This window comes from Scylla paramamosain, chromosome 12 (assembly GCF_035594125.1).
Source record: "Scylla paramamosain isolate STU-SP2022 chromosome 12, ASM3559412v1, whole genome shotgun sequence".
Taxonomy (NCBI): Eukaryota; Metazoa; Arthropoda; class Malacostraca; order Decapoda; family Portunidae; genus Scylla; species Scylla paramamosain.
The window spans coordinates 21,809,372-21,832,947 of NC_087162.1; the positions used below are offsets into that span (position 1 = coordinate 21,809,372).

At 41.5% G+C, this 23,576-nt stretch overlaps 1 protein-coding gene and 1 long non-coding RNA gene across 2 annotated transcripts in view; one reads left to right on the top strand and one right to left on the bottom strand.

The window, feature by feature from the left end:
• Positions 1-1,807: 1,807 nt before the first annotated feature.
• LOC135105876 (putative sodium-coupled neutral amino acid transporter 11) overlaps positions 1,808-23,576 on the top strand; it is a 122,056-nt gene continuing 100,287 nt past the window's right edge. Inside the window, exon 1 of the mRNA XM_064014515.1 lies at positions 1,808-2,447. The gene's annotated coding sequence lies outside the window, so the exon portion shown is untranslated. The remainder of the gene's footprint in view (positions 2,448-23,576) is intronic.
• LOC135105877 (uncharacterized) overlaps positions 12,725-23,576 on the bottom strand; it is a 114,350-nt gene continuing 103,498 nt past the window's right edge. Inside the window, exons 4-5 of the long non-coding RNA XR_010271034.1 lie at positions 22,459-22,496; positions 12,725-12,988 (exon numbers count right to left, since the gene is read on the bottom strand). This is a non-coding gene — a long non-coding RNA (uncharacterized LOC135105877). The remainder of the gene's footprint in view (positions 12,989-22,458; positions 22,497-23,576) is intronic.

The window sequence follows — 23,576 nt, forward strand, 5'->3', positions numbered from 1 at the left end:
AATCTATCTATGTACCTGTCTGTGTCTACCTGCCTGTGTCTACCTGTCTCACTGTCTACCTTTTTCCCTATTCCAAAATCCCTGACACACATTTTCCAGCGACATTTACTCCCGTTCCATTATTTTTTCCGAGTATCCTTCTATTGCCATCACCTCCATCACTACCCGTCACAGCCATCACCACCTGACACCACAACCATCACCACCACCATCACCACCTGACCACATCTGCCACAACCCTCCCTGGCGGCGCGGCCCTTTCTCACCAGCACGGGGGTCAACAGGTGAGGGGAGGTATTGCCTGGCGCCGGGACAAGACCAGGTACTCGTGGCGCCTCATCAGAATAATCAATACACACACGCCTCCTCCTTCTCCTCCTCCTCCTCGCCATAAGCTATTAAGGTTATTACTATTGCCACTGCTATTAGTTATATTGCTACTACTGCTATTTGTGATGTTAGGCTATGAATCTCTACTGCTGTTACTAGTTCTATTACTACTGCTGTTACCTCTGCTGCTGTTACCACTGTTGTTACTTATATTACTACTATTGCTGCTGCTACTTGTGATTTGATGTACTTCTGCTGCTACCACTGCTGTTACTTCTATTGCTACTTCTGCTGTTACCTTCTGCTGCTGCTACCACTAGTGTTATTTCTGTTACTACTATTGCTACTTCTGCTATTAGGTCTGTTGTTAGTACTATTACTACTATTACTACTACTACTGCTACTACCTCTACTGCTACTACTACTACTACTACTACTACTACTATAACTACGGTGAATTAACAGTTTTTTTCTCCTCCTTCTCTTAATTTTTCTGCTGCAACTAACTGGTCTCCTTCTCCTCCTCCTCCTCCTCTTCCTCCCCCTTCGGCTCCTATTTTTCTCTTCCTATTTTTTTTCCTTCTTCCTTCTCCTCCTCCTCCTCCTCCTCCTCCTCCACCTACGTCTCCTCTCCTCATCTATTTTTTACGATACTTAATTTTCCGAAGTGTGTGTGTGTGTGTGTGTGTGTGTGTGTGTGTGTGTGTGTGTGTGTGTGTGTGTGTGTGTGTGTGTGTGTGTGTGTATTGTTTTGACCGATGAATTATGCAGAGTGATGGAAGGAGTTTGTGAGTTATGTTAACGAGCCTTGTCAACTATGACCTACTCTGTGTGTGTGTGTGTGTGTCTGTGTGTGTGTGTGTGTGTGTGTGTGTGTGTGTGTGTGTGTGTGTACTGCCTCTTCTGCGCATTCTTGCTATCCCTCTCCTTCTTCCATTATTTTTTTTGTCATTTTTTTTTCCATATCCTCCTCCTTCCCTCCCTCCCTCCCTTCCTTCCTCCCTACCTCTCCTTCAATTTATCACACGCGACATGAAAAACTGCCATTCCACACTTTATGAAGTTGTAAACACACACACACACACACACACACACAGGGAATACTAGCACTGTAATTTTGACTACAACTGGATATTTTTTTTTATCGATTCATTAATTAACAAATGTTTTATATGTAACTAAAAAATACTATAGGAAAACAACTGCACAAAAGACAATGACTGGAGAGAGAGAGAGAGAGAGAGAGAGAGAGAGAGAGAGAGAGAGAGAGAGAGAGAGAGAGAGAGAGAGAGAGAGAAACACAACGAACAACAACAACAACAACAAATGGGGAGGTGATGATGAAAACGTCTCCATACAACCCTACCGAGAATTCCCGTTTTCATTAAGTAATTTCGAAAAGTACTCCTGAGTGTAACAGAAAGAGTGGATCACTGTAACTCTCCTCATCCCTTTATATAGAGCACGGTGGTGGTGGTGGTGGTGGTGGTGGTGGTGAAGAATGGTGAGGACAATGGATAGTGGTGAAGGTGGTGGTGAGGGCTTTGGTGTTGTGAAGGTGAGCCTCTAAGTAACGCTGGTGGTGATGCGATGGATGAACAGGTGACGAGGAATGAGGAAAGGGATGAGGGAGGGTGAGGGAAAGAGCGTGACATGTGTCGGGTGAAGAATGAGAGAATGAGGGAAAGAGGATTGGAAGGAGGGACGTGACAACATGTGACGGGTGAAGAACGAGGGAGTGAAGGAGGGGAGCGGGCGAGAGCAAAAGAGCGTGACGTGATGGAGAGAGAGTGGGCGGCCTGGACGAGTCACTTCTGAGGGGCGGGAGGCGGGCAGGCCATCGCCGCGGGGCCCCACATGAGTCATAAGCAAGGCGAGGGGGTGGCGGGGAAGTGTATCGTGGCAAAAGGGGGGTGACGCAGGGGGGCGGGGAGGGGGGAGCGCGGCACGAGGGGAAGCAAGCCGCGGCCTCAGTAGTCTGCGACAACAAGCTGGCTAGGGCGAGCACCCGCCGCTCTCGCTCTGACCCTGCCCTGTCCCTCTGCCGCCCCCCGCACCTGCCCCGTGCCACTGTGGGCGTCGTGGGTCCCCGCACCGCCCCTCCTGACTCGCGCCCGGTGAGTACCAGCTATCCCAGGGGCCTCTGCGGCGGCCTCTCCTGAAGAGCCAATCCCACGCTCCAAGTCCAGCGGCGGGTCGTGCGTGTGCTGGCCCATGGAGGCACCGACACCTCACTTTGTCCTGTAGGTGAAGCGTGACTGGAGGGAGGGAGGGAAGGAGGGAAGGAGGGAGCCTGACGTGCTACACTTCATCATTCCCCCTCACTTTTTATCACTGCCCTCCTCATTCCTCCTCTTCGGCAGTGCCACGCGCCTCAACTGAGTAGGAAGTAACGAGAGGCACAAAGAGGTAACGAGAAACCGAATCTCTTGGTAACACTCGAAGATAAAAGCGAGAGTAAAGGACAAGAACATGCGATCTCCACCTTCCCAGTGATGGAGAGTGAAGGTGTGACATCAGGAAGTCTGTCTATCGCTCACACCGGGGCGCCAGGGGAGGGAGGGCAGGGGGAGGGCAGGGGAAGGGTCAGGGAGATGGTCATGGGCAGGGGAGGGGGAAGGGTGCCACACACCGCTATCACATGTAATAACTCTGTGAAATATTTAATTAACGCCTCAGTGCCAGCAAGGAAGAGGAGTGCCGGAGTGTCTGTGGAGGGAAGAGTGCCACTGAACGCTGAGGACATGACTCTGTTAGCTAACGGGGCAACGAGACTTGATTCCTGTGTGTGTGTGTGTGTGTGTGTGTGTGTGTGTGTGTGTGTGTGTGTGTGTGTGTGTGTGTGTGTGTGTGTGTGTGTGTAATTAATTAACATGTTATTGACAACCTTTTTCTTTCATGTTCTCCGATATTATTTTCTTCTCTTTGTGACTCGTCCTTTTTTTTTCCTGGGATAATAATTCACCTGTTGATCCTTTATTCATCACCTTTCCCTTCCTCCCTCCCTCCCTCCTTATCTCCCTCCTCCTCTCTCTCCCCTCCGCCCCTCCTTATCTCCCTCCTCCTCTCTCTCCCCTTCCCTTGTCTTTTGTGTCTCCCAACTTTCCTCGCTTTTTTTTTTTTACCTTGAGTATTTATCTTTTCTTTTTGTTCCGGTCACCAAATTCTAACCATCCTTTATGACGAAGTTAGTCTCTCTCTCTCTCTCTCTCTCTCTCTCTCTCTCTCTCTCTCTCTCTCTCTCTCTCTCTCTCTCTCTCTCTCTCTCTCTCTCTCTCTCTCTCTCCCCATCCCGTGCTCCTACATCCTCTTTTCATAATTCTCTTTAATCTCCCCATCCTCCCCATCCTCCTCCTCCTCCTCCCCTATCTTCCTTTCTTCCAACTTTCCTTCTTCCTCCCATCTTTCATCCAACACGAAATTACCTACCTTTTCCTCCACTCCTTCCTTTCCTTCGCTATCTCTTTCTCCCCTCCCTCCCTTCCTTCTCCCTGCCAGCTCCCTGAAAACCTCTCTCCTTTTTTTCTTTCTTTCTCTCCTACTCCTCCTTCCAACGAAACCTGCAAAACCTTCCGCTTCCTATTCTTCTTTCTATCTTCTTTTTCCAATCCGATCATTCTTCCACTTTTCTTCGCCCTCCTCCTCCTCCTCCTCCTCCATTCATCCTTCTTTCCATCACTCTTCTTATCCCTACTGACGTCCCCCTCTTTCCTATTGGTCTTCCTCTTCCTCTTCTTCTTCCTCCTCCTCTTCCTTCTGAGTCAAGAGAGGACCTGTTGATTGTACTGGAAGGAGGAGACGGGTTGTCATTGCATACTAAAGGACAGGCGAATGGCTAATTATTCTCTCTCTCTCTCTCTCTCTCTCTCTCTCTCTCTCTCTCTCTCTCTCTCTCTCTCTCGCTCTCTCTCTCTGTGTGTGTGTGTGTGTGTGTGTGTGTGTGTGTGTGTGTGTGTGTGTATTTAAAGCTTCAGGAAAACGAGATAACGGTGCAATTAAGCAAAGGGATTAGTTAAAGCACACACACACACACACACACACACACACACACACACACACACACACACACACACACACACACACACACACACACACATACAAAGTCTGAAATACAATAAATTCATGACTAGCAGCAGCCAAGGAGGAGCAGCAGGGTCACGAGGGTTGGGGACTCATCCTCTACTGAAACTTTGCATATCCTAGACAAACAATGAAGAAATAAGACGAAATCTTTTTTATTTTTATTTTTTCTCGTATCATTAACGTGCATTACAATTTCTTCAGTTACTGTTTTTTTTTAGGTTTACTGATGGCTGGATAGGGATGATAGGTGGATATGTTTGTTTTTTTTGTGTATGTGTGTGTGTGTGTTTCGTTGCTAAGGATTACTCATGGTGGTGTTGCTGTTACTGTTAATGATGGTGAGTCATTCTCGTCTCTTTTTGTTTTCCTTCCTAATGCAGGAGTTGCTTTTTTGGCAGTCTTGACTTGCATCTGATTCACTGGTGTGCTACTCATATGTATTGAGTTAAAACTGACTGACTGACTGACTGACTGACTGACTGAGTTTTGAAGGAACACCTCAGGAACTGTGGCTTTTTGGGAGTGGCAGGCTGATTTCTTTTTCATTTTTTCTTGGGCAGTCTGCTTAACACGTGATCTGCTGCTTCCTGGACTTCTCTTATTTTGGAGCAGTACCGAAGAGTTGCTTTATATCTACATTCCTTCCTTATCCAGCCACTTTCTCTTTGTGTACAGAAAAAAAAAAAATGTAAATGCGTTTCTTAAACTTCACTGCCATAGAAAAGTAGAAACTGGCAATTTTCGAAGCGCTTCTAAAAGTGTAGTCAGCGAACCCCCAGTGATCTGTGGAACATTGCAGGGTGTGTAGGGTAATATGAGTCTCAGATGAATCAGGCCGAAGCATTTGTGGTTGAAATAATCGGGGTCATAATCACATACTCTCCTATTTTAACGGCAGCGCATTTTCTCGGCTTTTGACCGTGGCGTGCTTCATGTTGGGGTGAGTATTGTAATAACTAAAGAGACTCATTCCTACCATACATCAGAGGCCCGATAAATTTGTAGCTAGAATCTTATTACTTTTGCACAGTGCTCTAATGAAACATACAACACTGCCGTATCCGGAAAGAATTCAAGGACAATGTAGAGTATGGCAAATGTATGGGATCTACAGGGTGTAAAGCGAGTTTCTGCAAATACTGAAAAAAAAGTGAAAGAACGTGTAATTCTAAGTAGAAAATGTTTTATACACACATGCATTTTAAGGCTTTCTTTACCCGTCAGAGGAGTTGAAAATGTATGGGACTCGTGGGTGTGCTCTGCGTGTAGCTATGAGGTGACGGACAGACGATTGCATTGTCGCAGCCTCGGAGGTGCCACTTGGTCAAATTACAAATGGTTTAATCTTATTTTTTACAAGCTGTGGAATATTACAGTATCTTATAACAAGACAAATGGTATTAAAAAGCATGCAATTTACTGATAAGCATTACATGACAACATTATTGAGGTGATTAAAAGTATTCCTGTAAAATGCTACGTGGCATCATCGAAGCGAGGAAGGAGGGGGGAGCAAGACCGAGCGACCTTTGAAAACAGCTGAGTGATGATACCACGTAGCATTTTACAGGAGTACGTTTGATCACCGCAATAATGTTGTCGTGTAATGCTTATCGGTAAATTACATGCTTTTTAATACCATTTGTCTTGTTACTGTCTTGTACTGTAATATTCCACAGCTTGCAAAAAATAAGATTAAACCATTCGTAATTTGACCAATTAGCACATCCGAATCTGTGACAGTGCAACCGTCTGTCCGTCACCTCATAGCTACAAGCTGAGCACACCTGCGAGTCCCATACATTTTCAGCTCCTCTGACGTGTAAACAAAGCCTTAAAATGCATGTGTGTGGAGAACATTTTCTACTTAGAATTACGCGTTCTTTCACCTCTTTCAGTATTTGCGGAAACTCTCGTTACACCCTGTATTTGACAGTTGTGAAATAAATTGTGAAGTTAGCATCAAATTAAGCATTAAGAAATAATTCAATAGTAATTACAGTAACTGCTGGCTCGCGAACACCTTTACACTCACGAGGTGTTGGAGGAAAATCAATTAAAAAATACGGATCCGCCACTTGTGTTTAAAAAAAAAGTGTCTGCCACACCTGATAGTTGAAGAACCTCTCTTCTAAACACTCAGTCATTAAAGGTTTCGTTTATTTACTTATTTATTTATTTTTCAGCTTTTTGTTGCTTCTGGCTTGGTTCCTTTTCACGTTAAAAATAAATAAAATATACGAAGGACAACACGAGGCAGGGAAATGAATCAACGCCTCTAGTTAAGGGGTGCCACTGGAGCGTCCCGCCTGTGACAAAATGTTTGTGTGTCACACGTGAAGCAAACACAGCCCTGAATAGATTAAAACAAATATGTACACACTGTTTGATGGAGCACTTCATCTGAGACTGGGAAATATTTTTGTTTCACTATTTTACTATTAATGTGACTATTACTACTACTGTTATTACTTTTCTATATATATATATATATATATATATATATATATATATATATATATATATATATATATATATATATATATATATATATATATATATATATATATATATATATATATATATATATATATATATTCTTAACTTGTAGCGCTGACAGGAAGTTCTGCTGCAACTCTTCTGTGTCTTTTTGGAGGATTAGATGGTTGGTCTCTTATATTTGTAGCTGCTTAGATGGTCGACTCCGTCCATGGTGGCATAGGATTTCTTGTTAGAACGCCGCCACTGCAGAGACTCATGCCGCCCCGCAGAGCTCCTGATGTAGTCTTGTCGTCAGGGTTGAAAGGAGGCACGCTAGTTCTCTTCAGCCACTCGGCGACACCTTGATGGCCAGATTCCGCAGGGACTAAAACTCGAGGTTCCTGCGATCACCACCAGGCGGCTGCCTTTGTTATTGTTGTTGTTGTTGTTGTTGTTGTCGTCGTCGTCGTAGTAGTAGTAGTAGTAGTAGTAGTAGTAGTAGTAGTAGTAGTAGTGTCATCATCATGATTGTTATCACGATAATGATTAGCTTTAGTATTCAACTTGGGTACAAAAAGCTACATGAATAATAACAATGAAAATAGTAGGAAGAACAACAACAACAACAACAACAATAATAGTAAAAAAAAATAGCAGTAACACAGCAGGAAGACCATTAGTGCCAAAGTTTCACAGTTCATGAGCACAAGTACCTGGCCATTAAAATAACATGTATCCTGGGCTCGCTTAATATAAAAAATGCTGAAAATATGACAACTCTTAGAATTCTTAAGTTAATCTCTCTCTCTCTCTCTCTCTCTCTCTCTCTCTCTCTCTCTCTCTCTCTCTCTCTCTCTCTCTCTCTCTCTCTCTCTCTCTCTCTCTCTCTCTCTCTCTCTCTCTCTCTCTCTCTCTCTCAAAGCAGTTAGTGCCGCTACATAAGTTAGCTCACAGCAGCAGAAAGATCCACAAAGAAAAAATTATGCCTTGACTCGCCGAGGTAAGGAAGACCCGGAGAGCTGCAACCTAACATTACGTATCCCTGCTTCTTTATTCCTATGGCCGGCTCCTTCCCTGCGCCCGGAGAACGTTCCCTAAGTACTCCCCTCACTCCTAACGATACGGCCCTCCCTTGCTTGAGTTTTGGTTGCCTGCCAGCGCCGCAAGACTCGGGTGCGGTGCGGTGTGTGTGGGGACTTTGTGAGTTATGTGGAAGTTTGGTGGTGGAATCTGCGCTGCTACCTAGTGAGATTTGAAAGGAGGAGGATGGTTCTGTGTGGATGCTAATGCCGCTTGTTCTATTTTTGTCAGTTTTATGTTTATTATTTGCGTTCGTAGGTGTAGTTTTATATAAATTTTCTGTAGAGGCGCATTGTTTTTCTTTTATTGCGTTTTCTATGGGTTTTTTTTTTTTATTTTTAGTTGTTTTCTTTTTGTGGACGTGTATTTTCATTCTTTCATTTATTTGTGTGTTTATTCATATATTTTTCGTTTTTTTTTTTTTCCGGCGCAGGTATGTTTTTTTATTATTATTATTATTATTTAGTTTCCTGTAAGCGTGCATTTTTGTAACGTTTTCTGTGGATTTATGTACGGGTGTATTTTCAATTGGTTTTCTGTAAAAGTAGTGCGTTTCTATTTAGTTACCTGCAGACCTACGGTTTTTCCATTTCTTTATTCCTTTTCTCTTTTCCCTTTTAATTCAGTGTAGTTAAACAGATTTCATGGTCGTTTTTTAGTGTTTTCCGTTTATTTTCATTTATTTATTTATTTTTTCATTTTGTTATTTTTAAAATATAATTATGTTTAGTGATCACTCCTCTCTTTTTATTTGAAAATAATTAACGTTTATATATATTTTTTCTTTCTGAATACATTTTATGGAAGTCTTGAGTCGACTGAAAATTACGCCAAATGACAATTTACATGCATATTTTCCCAAATTTATTACACCAATTTTTAACATTAGATTCATAAGTATTTTCTAGTAAAAAAAGGAAAAAATACACTTCGATAAACGCTGCGATGTTTCCCTAAAAAAAATATTCAGCTTAACCGTTTCACAGCGACATCCAACACCTCACAGCACAAGAGGCAACGAAATCTTAATAAACATCAACAAGAAAGAAAGAAAAAAGGAATCAAAAGAACAGATTCAGCAATTTTTAGCGAGTACAGTGCATAGAAATGGCTGTGAAGCAGAAAGGATCTCAGAATGGTTAGTAATCAGGGAAGGCTATACCAAGTAGCAGAGAATGTGTTACGGTTTTCAGCATCAGCTTACTTAAAATCATTCAACATCACCCTAGAAAAAGATATTCACTGCCACTCAAGAAATCTTTCGTAGGCTTAAAACTATTCCCCCGTCAGCCTAAATAAATAAATAAATAAATAAAATAAATAAATAAATAAATAAGATAAATAAATAAATAAAAATAAATAATTCAGCTTAAAATTACTCAACGACAGTATAAGAATATAAAGAAAAAATAAAGTCGAGGTTTATTCATTACTGTAGCTTGTCAATTAGATCTATTTCGTGGTTTTAAGATGTTTAGTTCCTTCAGCAAGAATACAGTATCTCTCTCTCTCTCTCTCTCTCTCTCTCTCTGGAAGGACACAGCTACTCGCGTTTCCCATCCAGTGACTCTATAGATTTTCGCTCAAGTCACCATATCAGCGGTGGCCGAGTCCTTCCCACACACCGGGTCTTCTTACCACTCTCCCAGGCGCTCTCTCTCTCTCTCTCTCTCTCTCTCTCTCTCTCTCTCTCTCTCTCTCTCTCTCTCTCTCTCTCTCTCTCTCTCTCTCTCTCTCTCAACTCAAGCACTTTCCTCCCCCTCCTCCTCCTCCTCCTCCTCCTCTGTCTTTCCAACCCTCTCACACTCCTTCCATATCTCTCCTCCCAGCTTTCTCACTCCTCCTCCACCTCCACCTCCACCTCCTTTTCCTTCACCATCTCCTCCCAACCCTCTCGGAATCCTCCTTCACCCTCTTCTCTCCCTCCCTGATATCTTACACACTCCTTCCCCTCCTTGTTGTTCTCCTTCAAATTCTTCTTCACCTTCTCTTCCTTCTCCTTTATTCACTCCTACTCATTCCTACGTCTCCTTTTGGTCTAATACTCTTCCTTACCCCTCGCTAACTAAAGTACTATCTGAACTCTTCCTTTTCCTCTTCTTCCTCCTCCTCCTCCTGTCAAAGCCCTCTCACTACCCAATAAGAAACTTCCCCGCCTACATAGCCTGAGGGAAAAATGGCGTTATCTGGCCCTTTTAGCAGCGAGGGGTGAGGGGCGTCCGTACGTGCGTGTGTCTGTCTAGGTGACGAGAGGTGACGGTGATGGGAGCGTCAGTGTTCATCGGGGAACTCTTCTTGTCGCCCTTGTATGAGGCAGAAATAGATGGTAAACTGATAAAGGTTATGAGGGACTTTTATTTACGTGTTTTATCTTTCTATTTATTTATTTATCTATTTTGGAAAGTGTATTTTTATTAAGAGGTATAGTTGGTTTTGGGTATTTATTTATTTATTTTTTTGTTGATGTTTGGTGATATTGAGGTGTATGAATAGAGGAGAAGCAGTTTTATTTATTTTATTTTTTATTCTTTCAAGGTGTTTATGTTCGAGCTTGGTGGTATTGGGGTGTATGAATCGATGGGTAGCTGATTACATTTACCTATAGTTTTTTTGTTTCTTCTTTTTTTCCAAGGTGTTTATGTTCGATTCTGGTGATATTGGTGTAAATGGATCGACTGGAAATTGATATGTGGTGTCATGAGCTCGTTTATATTTAGGAGTTTCGCGAGGATAACTATAAGGATGTGATGGGTCGAGGTGATGTTGATGTTTAAATCGAATGGAAACTGATACATGTGGCAGTGAAGTGGTTTATACCGAGGGCTTGGCAGAGAACGAGAAACGGGAATGTGATTGGTGGAAGCAGTTGGCAATATTCTTTTTCTTTTCTTTTTTTTTTTCTTGGAGTGTTTCGTATAATAGAAGAGGTTATTGTATGCTACGATTCTTTTTTTTTTTTTTTTTTTTGCCTGAAACATTTTGTACAACACTGCAAAAAAATCAAGAGAAAAAAAAAAAAAAAAAAAAAACTAGGGATGTGATACGCAGCGGTAATTGTGTGATGTTGCACTTTCATCCACAACATTTTACAGAACATCACATCACCTCTTCACGGAAACCTACTCGCTAATTGGACGTCCAGTTTAAATTACAGTTCAAAAAAAAAAAAAAAAAAAAAAGAGAGAGAATAGCGGCAAAAGGCGAGCCGTGCAAATCATGTCACTCCACTTCATCCCTGAGCGGTGCTAGTCAATAACACCTGGTGACTGATTACCTCCGGGCAGCACCTGTGTCCAGCCAGCCCGCGACAACATGACGAGTGCCCTGCCCCACCTGCCCCCTCCATGGACCCTACCTGCCTCGCCGCACCTGTCGCGCTAATAAGAGGAGAGTGTCTTTGTGCGCGTCAGGTGGCGATGATTGGGCGCTCTTTCTCTCACCTGCGACACGTCTTTATCTGCAGGACGCGGAGGTAGTTGTTTTTGTAGCTTTTGTTGGTGCTGTTGCTGTTGTTGATGCTGTTGTTATTATTATTATTATTGTTGTTGTTGTTGTTGTTGTATATACATGAACATGAGACTGTGTGGTGGTGAGGGACAGAAGACAGTGGAGAAGGCAGAAGACAGTGAGAGGAGGAGAAAGGAGGCAGGGTAAACAGACAATGAATGGAAGGAGGAGACACGAGCAGGGTGGAGAAGGGAGACAGTGAGTGAAGGATAAGACACGAAGCAGTGGGTGGAGGAGACGAAAGACAGTGGAGAGGAGAAGGAAGACAAGCGGAGGAGACACGAGACAGTGACTGAAGGAGACGGGAGATAGTGAAGGAGGGAGACACGAAGCAGTGGATGGAGGAGAAGAAGACCGAGGATGGATATAAAGATATTGAAGGATGTAGACAATAAAGTTGATCACAGAATACGAAGCTCTTCACGCGGGCGCCCTTACGACCCTTTGTGGAAGTTATGATGAGAGGGCGTCCCTAGTGAGTGGCTCGTGTGAGTGAGTGAGTGAGTGAGTGGGCGAGTGAGTGGGTGAGCAGCATGAAGGACACAACCCTTTGGCGAGTGTACAGGCAATGATTCTTCGAAGGGACGCCGCAGAGGATCCGTTATTGAGTGATGTTTCCAGGAAGGTTTTGTTAGAAGGTGGTGTCGATGCTTCTGTGTGTGTGTGTGTGTGTGTGTGTGTATGTGTGTGTGTGTGTGTGTGTGTGTGTGTATGTGTGTGTGTGTGTGTGTGTGTGTGTGTGTGTGTGTGTGTTTAAAAAGACGCATTACACGATATCATGGTTATTTAAGGCTTTGTGGAGGTGAGGGAAGGGCACGTAATGATGGAGATAATGAGTGCTTCCTCTCCACGGTACTAATGAAGCGCGTCTCGAATTCCGATGGTGCTGGGTTACGAGTATTGATGTTGGGGGACTGGCCTTCATGTTTTCTGCATTGTACCGCTTAATAACCACTCTTTTTTTTGAGTTTCTGAATACATTAAACGAAGATAACCAGACCCAATTAGCACAGACGTAATTTGTGGTGTGACGTCTTGTTAGGTAATTTTCTACTGGTCCCAAACTAGTGAGGATGAATGTCCAGTGCCATGATCTTGCTGGAAGCCTCCATGTTACTGAGCTGAGCAACGTGCGGCAAAGCTAGGTGGCGTTAGGTAAGGCAATCGAGGTGATCTGCGTGAGACAGGAACTGATACACCGAAGAACTGATAGATGTCGCTATAATAACAAGAACATGTGGCAAAAAGTGACACAGATAATAGCTCAACACAGCGGACATACGGTGGTGGAGTGACACAAAGGGCGCCGCAGGATGGGCAGGAGGAATGGCGAGCTCTATAATATTACGGTTTCCTGGAAATGTGAGGCGTAAGGAAAGGGACAGGTGCGCCATGGTGCCTGGAGCGCGTCCCCGAGGTGCGGAAGGAACACCTCGACAGTTGGTGCGGCGCGTGGGGTGATAAGGCGAAGAGGGGACGACAGGCGCCGCGACCCACGCTTTGATACCTGGAGGAGGAGGAGGAGTAAGGAAAAAAAAAAAAAAGAGAGAGGGAATGAAAAGATAAAAAAAAAACGAAAAGGAAATGAGAAACAAAACAAAAGAAAAAAGAAACGATTATAAAAAAAACGAGGAAAAGAAACAGGAAAGTGAAAATTAAAAGGAGAGAACAGGACAGCTACAGAATCAGCACCGACAGCAGCAGCAGCAGGAGGGGGAGAAGAGGGAAGAAGAAGAGGAAGACGACGACAACAAAAACAACAACAACAACAACAACAACGACAACCACGACGAAAAGAAAAGAAAACGAGGACGAAGAGGAGGACGTGGACGAGAGAAAGAAAATGGCGAAAAAAGGTCAGAAAGAAAATGGGAGAGGGTGAGTGTTGACGCATGAGGAGGTTATTTGCTGAACCAACACTACGGGAAACATGAATCTCATCTACAAGTGTGAGCAGAGGACACCAGGGCAAGGCTAGCGGGAGTGTGGGTAGTATGTCTTGGCTCTCCCCTTCCCCCCTCCCCTTCTGCCTTCCCCTCCCTTCTCCTTGGTACATGAGATTAAAGCGAGGAAAGACGCTCCGAAAGTGACAACAGGGAAAAAAAAAAAAAAAACGTTTCAAAATAACAACTCTGGGGAAGGTACTTGAAAATGACAACACGGAAAGAAATAGCTGGAGAATGACAACAGGGAAAAATACTCGAAGGAAAAGATGTTTGAAAAATGACAGCAAGGAGAGGATACTTAAAAGTGACCGTTGGAAAAGAAGATACGGTGAAAATAACAAAGTAGGTGAAAGAGGGGGACGTGTGAATTATGCAGCGAACGAGCACAAGGCAACACACATTCTTTGGAGCACGTTTGAGCAAAAGGCAATAAAAGATGGATAGTTAGAAACCTTATGACTGGAGAAAAAAAAAAAAAAAAGACAATAATAAGGATATAAAGGGATTAGTGAAGGAACGAACAAATGTGCACGTTATGTAATACATAAGACATACATATTTTCCTTTTATGGCCTGCAGTGCCTGGTAGAAAGACGGAAAGAATAACAGAGTAGGAAAATAGCTCAGAGTAACAATGTTTGCGATAGTAAAGTCCCAGTAAATTATGAAGCAAACGAGTAATGACATTTTACGATAAACATAATAGAAAATAAGAAAACAAAAACTAGACAAAATTGGATTTAAAATAGCAAGGTTTACAAAAGGGAAATGAGTGTGTAAATTGAGTAAAGTAGGTGTAATAACACATTTTAAAGATGGAAATATTTGTAAAAGAGAAAAGATATAAAAATGGATAACATAAATAAAAATGGTGGAAGAGTGAAGTGGAAGGCAAGGAAGCGAATAAATTACGTTACATATAAGAGAGCGGAGTTTTCTTAACGATATTCATAAAAAATGCTGAGAAAAATACGGACAGGTAACTGAATTTATGACACTATAAATTTTTAAAGATGGACAAGAGAAAAAAAAAAAAAAAGAATATTAGATCTGGTGAGAAAAATAAGAGGTAAACTAAAAGTTCCGAAACCGCAAAAGTCAAACACCAAAGAGAGGAGGAAAACTGAAAGAGCAACGAAATTATGGACAAGAATATCACAAAAAAATATATATAAAACGATAAAAAGAAAACAAAGAAAAATTACAACAAAATTACAGAATCGAATAGAAAGAGGAAATAAAAAAAAATAATAAGTAAGGTGGAAAGAAAATCAACTTTGAAAAAAAAAAACGCCCCTCCCCCCAAAAAAAAAGATAAAATGAGATGAAACAAAAAAAAAGTACACAGAAATATATGAAAAGTACAACAATCTGAAAATAAAAATGTTGAAAGTCATAAACCAACCCAGTAAAAACTTCAAGACACAACTCAGACTTCTGATAGTCCTCTTCATACAACACTTCTGGCACCTTCAGCGAGTGCTTTTCATATATATATTTTTTTTGTTGCCCTAGAACACAACCCCTCTTACAATAACAATGCTACCTACCTAGATCACTAACTGACTAACTAACTAGCTAATAGACCCACTGACTAGCTAACCAACCAACTAACTAACTAACCAATCAAAGAACTAACCAACCAACCAACCAAACAAACAAACAAACAAACTAATTAATTAACCTCACAAAAACCTGACTACCTGTATACCCTCATGTCAAAACTCAAATACACGAATAACTAAATGAGGCAGACTAAATGTAATCTCGTGTTTTTTTTTCCTTCGTTTTCCTCTCTTCTTTAATTTTCCTTAAAGTTCCCTCGGTGCTTCATTTATTCGTTCATTTATTCATTATATTTAGCGACGGCTCGAGTCACGTGAGGTTCCCGGAATCCCGCTGCTCACCTCATTCAGTGTTTGTGTTTGCTTGCTGCCGCTGCTGAGTCTTCCTGTCGTTTTAATGCCCCGAGCGGGTTGGAGATTTTTCGGTATTTATGATGATGCTGGTGGTAGTAGTAGTAGTAGTAGTAGTAGTAGTAGTGTTCATTTAAGTACTGTGTTGTTCTTTTTTCATTGTTAGCGTGTGATTTTGTTCTGCCGAGAGAGAGAGAGAGAGAGAGAGAGAGAGAGAGAGAGAGAGAGAGAGAATTATTATTACAATGAGCTACAGTCGATTACAAACTACAGCAGATCTTCAACCTCTCATTCGGATGATTAGCTGCTAAAACAGTAATAGGATCATACAGTTGAAGGTTCCTCACCAACCCCACACACACACACACACGCACACACACACACACACACACACACACACTTGCAACTGAAGCCAACAACAACAAAACATAAGTAAATAAAATAGAATGAATAAACAAAATAAAAATAATAATAAAATAAATAATAAATAAATAAATGAAATGCTATAAGCTTAAAAAAAATATAAAAAAATGGGTAGTAATGTGTAACGTGTGTGTGTGTGTGTGTGCGCTGCGATGAATGTCAACATTACCTGTTAATCTCCTTCTCTACTTCCTTTTATTCCCTAGATTTTATCCCTGCTACGTCCCCTCTACCATTCACACCCTCACTTTCCCTTACCGTTCTGTCTCTCGGTGATGTGCAGCATGCCTTGTATATGTACAGTCCCCTCCACTTACAAGCTCATCACTCAGCGCTGCCAATGTGTGAATCGCCTCCTGTGAACCACCTGCTTCGACTCGTATTCAAAACAAATCCGGCGAATCCCTTCATCACCCTCTCGCTTACCCGTACTGACTGGGATGTGTGTCGGATACGAGTCGAGTCATTGAGGGCGGTTCACAGCAGGCGATTCACATATTGGCAGGGCTACTTAAGTGGAGAATGTGTCAGTAGAGAGGGCTTTCCTTACATAGCGCCCTGCCTCTCTCATCAGTCACCTTTTATTGTAGCTTAATCGACTTTCATTTTGTCGGATACGAGTGGGTGTAATATTCAAAGGAAGAAAAACGTAGGTAAAACGAAAATATGCAAAGAAAAATGACAAAATTAACAGAATCGATTGAAGAGAGATGAAAGGGAAAAAGAACAAGTGAGGTGGAAGGAAAATCAGCTTAAAAACAACGGAAATACAGAAAGAAAAATTACATCATAATTACAAAGTTGACTGAAGAGATGAAAGGAAAAAAAAGAACAAGTCAGGTGGAAGGAAAATCAGTAAAAAAATGTATTGATTGAGTGCCCTCTTTGATCCTGTATATTCTTAGCAAGTGAAGCCGCTCCGTGCAACACTCTGAACACAAAGCAAAGTGTGGATGCCCAGAAACACTTCGCCAAAACAATGCCGAAAATAAGACACATGAAAATAAATCAATGTAGTACACGAACTCTAAATAACAACAAAAAGATTCACCCCAATGCTATAAGAACCAGACGCTACACGACCAAGGGCAGGGTTAGCGGGAGATGATACGAAGGCATACCCCACGGTCATTACTGCATGGCCAGGAGGAAGAGGAGGAAGAGGAGGAAGAGAGGCGTCACGTGTGTTGGTGTATGCAGCAGCGCTCATTTCCTCACACATAGCAAACAAATATTTACAGGGGAGGAGGAGGAGGAGGAGGAGGAGGAGGAGGAGGAGGAGGAGGAGGAGGAGGAGGAGGAGGAGGAGGAGAGGGTGTGCAGGTGTGAGAGGAAGGCGTGCAGGTGTGAGGAATAAATGTGTGGCTACACTTGAAACTTGGTCATGAAAAGGGAGCACTGACTGCCTCTGCTCTTACACAACCTCCTCCTCCTCCTCCTCCTCCTCCATTTATGTATAATCAGAATCTTACTCAGTCTCTTCCTCACCCCTCTTCTTTCCTCGCTTGATTCTTTACAGTTCAAACACACTTAAAATTTAACTTGCATCTATAAAGGGACTGCGAAAGGCAATTCACCTACTTGTCTCCAGCCTCTCTCTCTCTCTCTTTGCCGTAAGGTTGCATCTCTTGCTATCCTCTAGGAGTACCACTACTTCACTGCTGACTGCTCTTCTGATATTGCTAAATGCGTTACTCCTCCCCCTCCCAACGGCCTCTACTTTCTCTCACCCATATTTCAAGAAGACAGGACACGTAATTTTGATTTTTTTTTTTTTTTTTTTTTGGTGGGAGGGAGGACTCTATTCGGGACTGGCATCTTCAGTGGGCCATTTTTTTTCTTTTTCAATATCGTGTTGCTCTTGGCCAGAACCCCTCCTACATAATCACAATCCAACACCATCCATACTAATCTGCATCCATAAATCACCTAATCTCCTCGCACTGTATCATATCCATACACTTACAGTTCTCCTGCCAGGTTTGCCCCACTCCTTCACTACCTTAAGTGCGATCCATGCCACTCCCTAAACTTCATTCAGTACACGCCACTACGAGTACGCAGCAGACGAGGCGCAACAACACACATCAAGACTAAACTGGCTGTCTCTCCTCGGTTCTCCTCGTACTTCCTTCTTTTCCTTTTTTATTTATTTATTTATTTATTTTTTCAAGTAGAAGGGCACCGATGTTATCAATATTTTCTTTTTCAATATACGTAATCTTTTTTGCACTGTTGGCCGGCATCCCTTACATGTAACAATGAATAAATAAATAAATAGATAAATAAACAAAATAAGCAATAACAACAGACACTTTCTTCTCTTCTTCTTCTTCTTCTTCTTCTTCTTCTTCCTCCTCTCCTTCTTCTTCTTTTTCTTTTTTTTCTCCTCCTTCGTATTATATTTTCTGAAGGGTGCGTCCAGGCGTGGCCAAGGATAATATTTCATTTTTTTAAAGATTCCAAGTATTTTTTTTTATCCTGGCATATGTTTTATTGTATCGTTAATCTTTCCTCTCTCTCTCTCTCTCTCTCTCTCTCTCTCTCTCTCTCTCTCTCTCTCTCTCTCTCTCTCTCTCTCTCTGTGACATTTTCACAATCATTACCGAAAAATAAATTCTCGAACTTTCAATCATTCTGTCACTCACACCAACACTCCATCACACACACACACACACACACACACACACACACACACACACACACACACAAACACACACATTCACACAATATTTTGGTTGGTTCTTTGCAAACTCACGCATGCCTTACTTATCTTGAGAGAGAGACAGAGAGAGAGACAGAGAGAGAGAGAGAGAGAGAGAGAGAGAGAGAGAGAGAGAGAGAGAGAGAGAGAGAGAGAGAGAGAGAGAGAGAGAGAGAGAGAGAGAGAGAGAATGCTAAAGTGAATAAAGCATAGTCCTATCTTCACTCTTTCTCTTGCAAGGAGGAGGAGGAGGAGGAGGAAGAGATTATGGAGTCCAGGCCCCCCTCTCCCACACACACACACACACACACACACACACACACACACACACACACACACACACACACACACACACACACACACACACACAAGCTTTATTTCTATTCATAAGATACTGAGAAATGAAATATGGTAGGGAAACACATGAATATGATAAAATACAATTGTGTCACTCCTAGAGAGAGAGAGAGAGAGAGAGAGAGAGAGAGAGAGAGAGAGAGAGAGAGAGAGAGAGAGAGAGAGAGAGAGAGAGAGAATTAGCTGTTTACACTAAATTCATAGTAATCATCATCATCACCACCACCACCATTACCACCACCATCACCACCTCCATCATTATCATATCCACAATCTCTCTCTCTCTCTCTCTCTCTCTCTCTCTCTCTCTCTCTCTCTCTCTCTCTCTCTCTCTCTCTCTCTCTCTCTCTCTCTCATGGAACCTCCTTGTAATATGATAAACAGTCTTGTTTCGCTCAGTTTAATTTATTTTCATTTTTTTTTTCTTATTATAAATTTTCTTTCATTCCATTCTCTTCTTTCCTTTTCTTTTTTCCAAGTCTTCCATTCCTTCTTACCTCAATTTTACTATCCATTCTATTACTTCTTTCTTTTTCTCTTTTATTCACTTCTTTCATTTCAACGTCCTACTTCTCTTCACCTTTCTCGTCTTCTCCTTTGTTCGTCTTCTTACTCCAACTTTCCCTCCTTCTTCTTCCTCCTCTTCTTTGTTCTAAAGTTTCTCTCTTCACCCTCTTCCTTCATCATCTTGACGTTATCTCCAGATATCTTTCATCATTTTCCTTTTTTCTCATCTTTCCTAATTCCAACTTTTTTTTTCCATCTTCCCTTGTCTTCATTTGCCTCGTAATACCACCATCCTTTCCTTTCTTCCTCTCGTCTCACTTGTTTTGTAACTCTCCTCATCTTTCCTGATTGCTCTTCATTGTGAGATGTTTAATCTTTAAGCACGTATTATACACGCGCAAGGAGGAAGACAGAGGTGTTGCCTTACGCTCACGAAAGAAAAAGAAGTGCTGTTTTACGTGCACGAAAGAAAAAGCCGTGTTGTTTTACGCTCACGAAATAAAAAGAAGTGCTTTTTTACGTACACGAAAGAAAAGACGTGTTGTTTTACGCACATAGAAAAAGAGCAGTGTTGTTTTACGCACACGAAAAAAAAACTGTGTTGTTTTACGCACACGAAAAAAAAAGCTGTGTTGTTTTACGCACACGAAAAAAGAGCAGTGTTGTTTTACGCACACGAAAGAAAAGATGTGTTGTTTTATGTACACGAAAAAAAGACGTTATTTTACCTACATTAGGTTAAAAGGGATAAAGAAAATGGAGAATACTGAAGTAACACTAACGTTTTCACTCTACGTTAGGTTAGGTTAGGTTTAGATTAATTCAGTTAGGCTAGGTTAGGTTTACAATAATTCCGTTAAGTTAGGTTAATAATTCAGTTAAGTTAGGTTAAATTAGGTTTAGACTAATTCAGCTTGGTTACGTTTAGATTGATTCAGTTCATTAGTTTCACTGCTGACCTGTCTAGAGCACAATTCGAAAAAAAATAAAAAAAGATCACATTTTGCCTCAGAAACAAAGTCAGTCTCAAAACTTATGAGATCACGGTTACTTCACTGATTGCCAAGGTGATGATAAGAGAAGGAAGGTAACGAGGAAAGGACAATGGAATGATGGAGGGAAGGAAAAAAAAAAGAGAATAAACGGAAAACACATAACAGTAAGACAAAAAATGATGGAAAAATAAGGAAAGAAAGATGTTTTGCTAGTCTGACACAAAAGAGAAGAATAAAAAAAAAAATAACTATGCTCCACTTACCTCCAGAGAGAGAGAGAGAGAGAGAGAGAGAGAGAGAGAGAGAGAGAGAGAGAAAGGGGGGGGGAACAATTTCAGTCTCGGTCTTGGCCCATCCTAGCGCTTTTCTCTTACAATAATTCCTATCATAATCTCTCTCTCTCTCTCTCTCTCTCTCTCTCTCTCTCTCTCTCTCTCTCCTCTCTCTCTCTCTCTCTCTCTCTCTCTCTCTCTCTCTCTCAAACCAGACAATTCTTCACTTCATAATTACTAACAACTACTTTTCTTAGGCATTTATTTTTATACTTCAGTCTCTTAAATACTTTCATCAAGAAGAAAGTCAAAGTTAATATCTCGTTTCCTCTTCTCCTTTCAGTGTCCGTCCGTGCAAACAAGCCATTTATTTTATAGATTACTCTGAATATCAAACAAAGAGAGAGAAAAAAAAAGAAAAAGAAAAAAAGAGAGTCGATTGCAGTAAAAGGTATTAATTATTTCCCAGTCTTTCCCCAACAAGTATAACAAGTGCAGAGATTTTATTTATAATTTCAAAAAAGGGGTCATACGTATCTTTAATGCTTGTATCGCTTCCCAGGGCTGGATATGACAGGTATTAATTGTGCTGCTTTCGTCTTTTACCACGCGAAATGAAGTTGGAAAGCCGGGATTGTGACAGTGTGAAATGGAGGACAGGTAAGGAGGGGAAAGAAGAGAGGGAGAGAAGGAAGGAGAGAAGAAAGGAAACGAAAGAGGGAGGAATGAGGAAAAAAGCAAGGGATTGAAGGAATGGAGGGAAGGAATGAAGGAATGAAAGGATGGAGAAGAAAAACAAGGAGGGAGAGGAAGGAATGGAAGAAGAAAATGATGAGGAAAATAAGGAGGAAAGCATATAAAAGGAAGAGATAAATAAAGGAGCGAACAAAGGAACAAAGGTGAAGAAAAAAAAGAAGCAAGGAAGGATAAGAATGAAAGAAAGAAGAAAGAAAGGAAACAAAAACAAAGAAGAAAAAGAAAAAAAATAGATGAGTATGAAAAAGAAACAAAGAAGCAAGGGACAAAAGGAGAAATAAGTGGAAAAGAAGAATGAAGAAAGAAAAAAAAAGAAAAAGAAAGAAAAGAAAAGAAAAGATTGGAAGAGAAAGAAGAAAGAAACGAGGGACAAAGAAGAAAATAAGTGTAAAACAACAATGAAAGAAGAAAGAAAAAGAAAGAAAAAGAAAGGCAAAAGATAGAAGAAGGAGAAAGAAGACAAAAAAAAAAACAAGCGAGGGGCAAAAAGAGAAATAGGCGAAAAAGAACAAAGAAAAAATTAAGAAAGAAAAAGGAGGGAAAGAAAAGAGAGGAAAAAAAGACCGGAGAAAGAAGAAAGTAAAAGAAAGAAGCAAGGGACAAAAAGGACAAATAAGCAGAAAAAAGAATGTTAGAAGAAAGGAAGGAGTAAAGAAAAAAGAAAAAAAGATGCGAGAAAAAAGGAAAGAAGCGATGGACAAAGGAGCAAAAATAGGAAGAAAAGAAGGAAGAGGAGACTGAGAGGGAGAGGGAGAGGGAGAGGGAGAGGGAGAGGGAGAGTGAGTCTGATGGCTGATAAAAGAGCAGCATGATGAGAGTTTCTGGCTGGACGAAGCAGATATAAAGGAGGAAGATCAAGAAAAGAAGAGAGAGAGAGAGAGAGAGAAAGAGAGAGAGAAGGAAAAAGTGATGAGCAAGAAAAAAGGGATCTGAGGGAAAACTTTCTCGGTGGGACTTTAGTAATTTCCCTCCTCCATCAAAAAAAAAAAAAAAGAAAGAAAGAAAGAAAGAAAGAAAGAAAAGCACTTTACCAGTTAATCTATCACGATGACTTGCTAAGATTCTCCACTATATGAATAAAAAAAAAATAAAAAAATTTACCTCGGTGGTGGTGGTGGTGGTGGTGGTGGTTCCTGGCCCTGCAAAAATAAATTGGTGTGGTTTAATAAGTGGATGAGGTTGATGGATTAGTGGCAATCTTCTCCATCCTCCTCCACCTGTTCTCCCTCTCCTCTTCCTCTTCCTCCCCCTCCTACTACTACTACCACTATTGCCTGTACTTCGTGAGAGAGAGAGAGAGAGAGAGAGAGAGAGAGAGAGAGAGAGAGAGAGAGAGAGAGAGAGAGAGAGAGAGAGAGAGAGAGGAGAGAGAGAGAGAGAGAGAGAGAGGAAAACGGGACGAGAGAGGAGGGAGAGACGAAAGCAAAGAAGGAATGAAGGAAGGAAAGAAATAAGGAAAAAGGAAGGTAGGAAAGAAAAGAAGGAATAAATGAAGAAACGAAGGAAAGAATAAATGAGAAAAGGAATGAATGAATGAATGAATAAATGAATGAATGAATGAATGAAGAAAAGGAGGGAGGAAAAGATGGTGACTAAACAATTAACTGGAGATAAAAAAAAGAAGAGGGTTAACTTTCTACCTTTCTTTCTTTTCTTCCTTTTTCCATTCATATAAGAAACTTCCTTGACCAAGAATCGGCAATTAGAGGTGTGTGTGTGTGTGTGTGTGTGTGTGTGTGTGTGTGTGTGTGTGTGTGTGTGTGTGTGTGTGTGAAAAGTTAGCTCATTTAGAAACTGTGATATACTTCGTTCGTGGCTAAAAAAAAAAAAAAAGCTAAGAAGAAAGAGAGGGAGACACGAGGATAGAAATAAAGAAAGAGAAGAGGAGGAAGAGAGAAGAAAGGAAAGTAAAAGAATATTTCATGGAGAGGTAAGTGACAAAATTATGAACAAAAGAAACAAAATGAAGTGAGAAGGAAGATGAAACAAGCGAGAGAGAGAGAGAGAGAGAGAGAGAGAGAGAGAGAGAGAGAGAGAGAGAGAGAGAGAGAGAGAGAGAGAGAGAAATTATGTGAGCAGGTGGGAGTGGGTTTCCTCAGGTAATGAAGCAACAGGTGTTTGGCTTCGACCCACGTGCTCTCTCTCTCTCTCTCTCTCTCTCTCTCTCTCTCTCTCCTATCCAAAACATACAAAACACCCCATAATAAACTCAACACGTA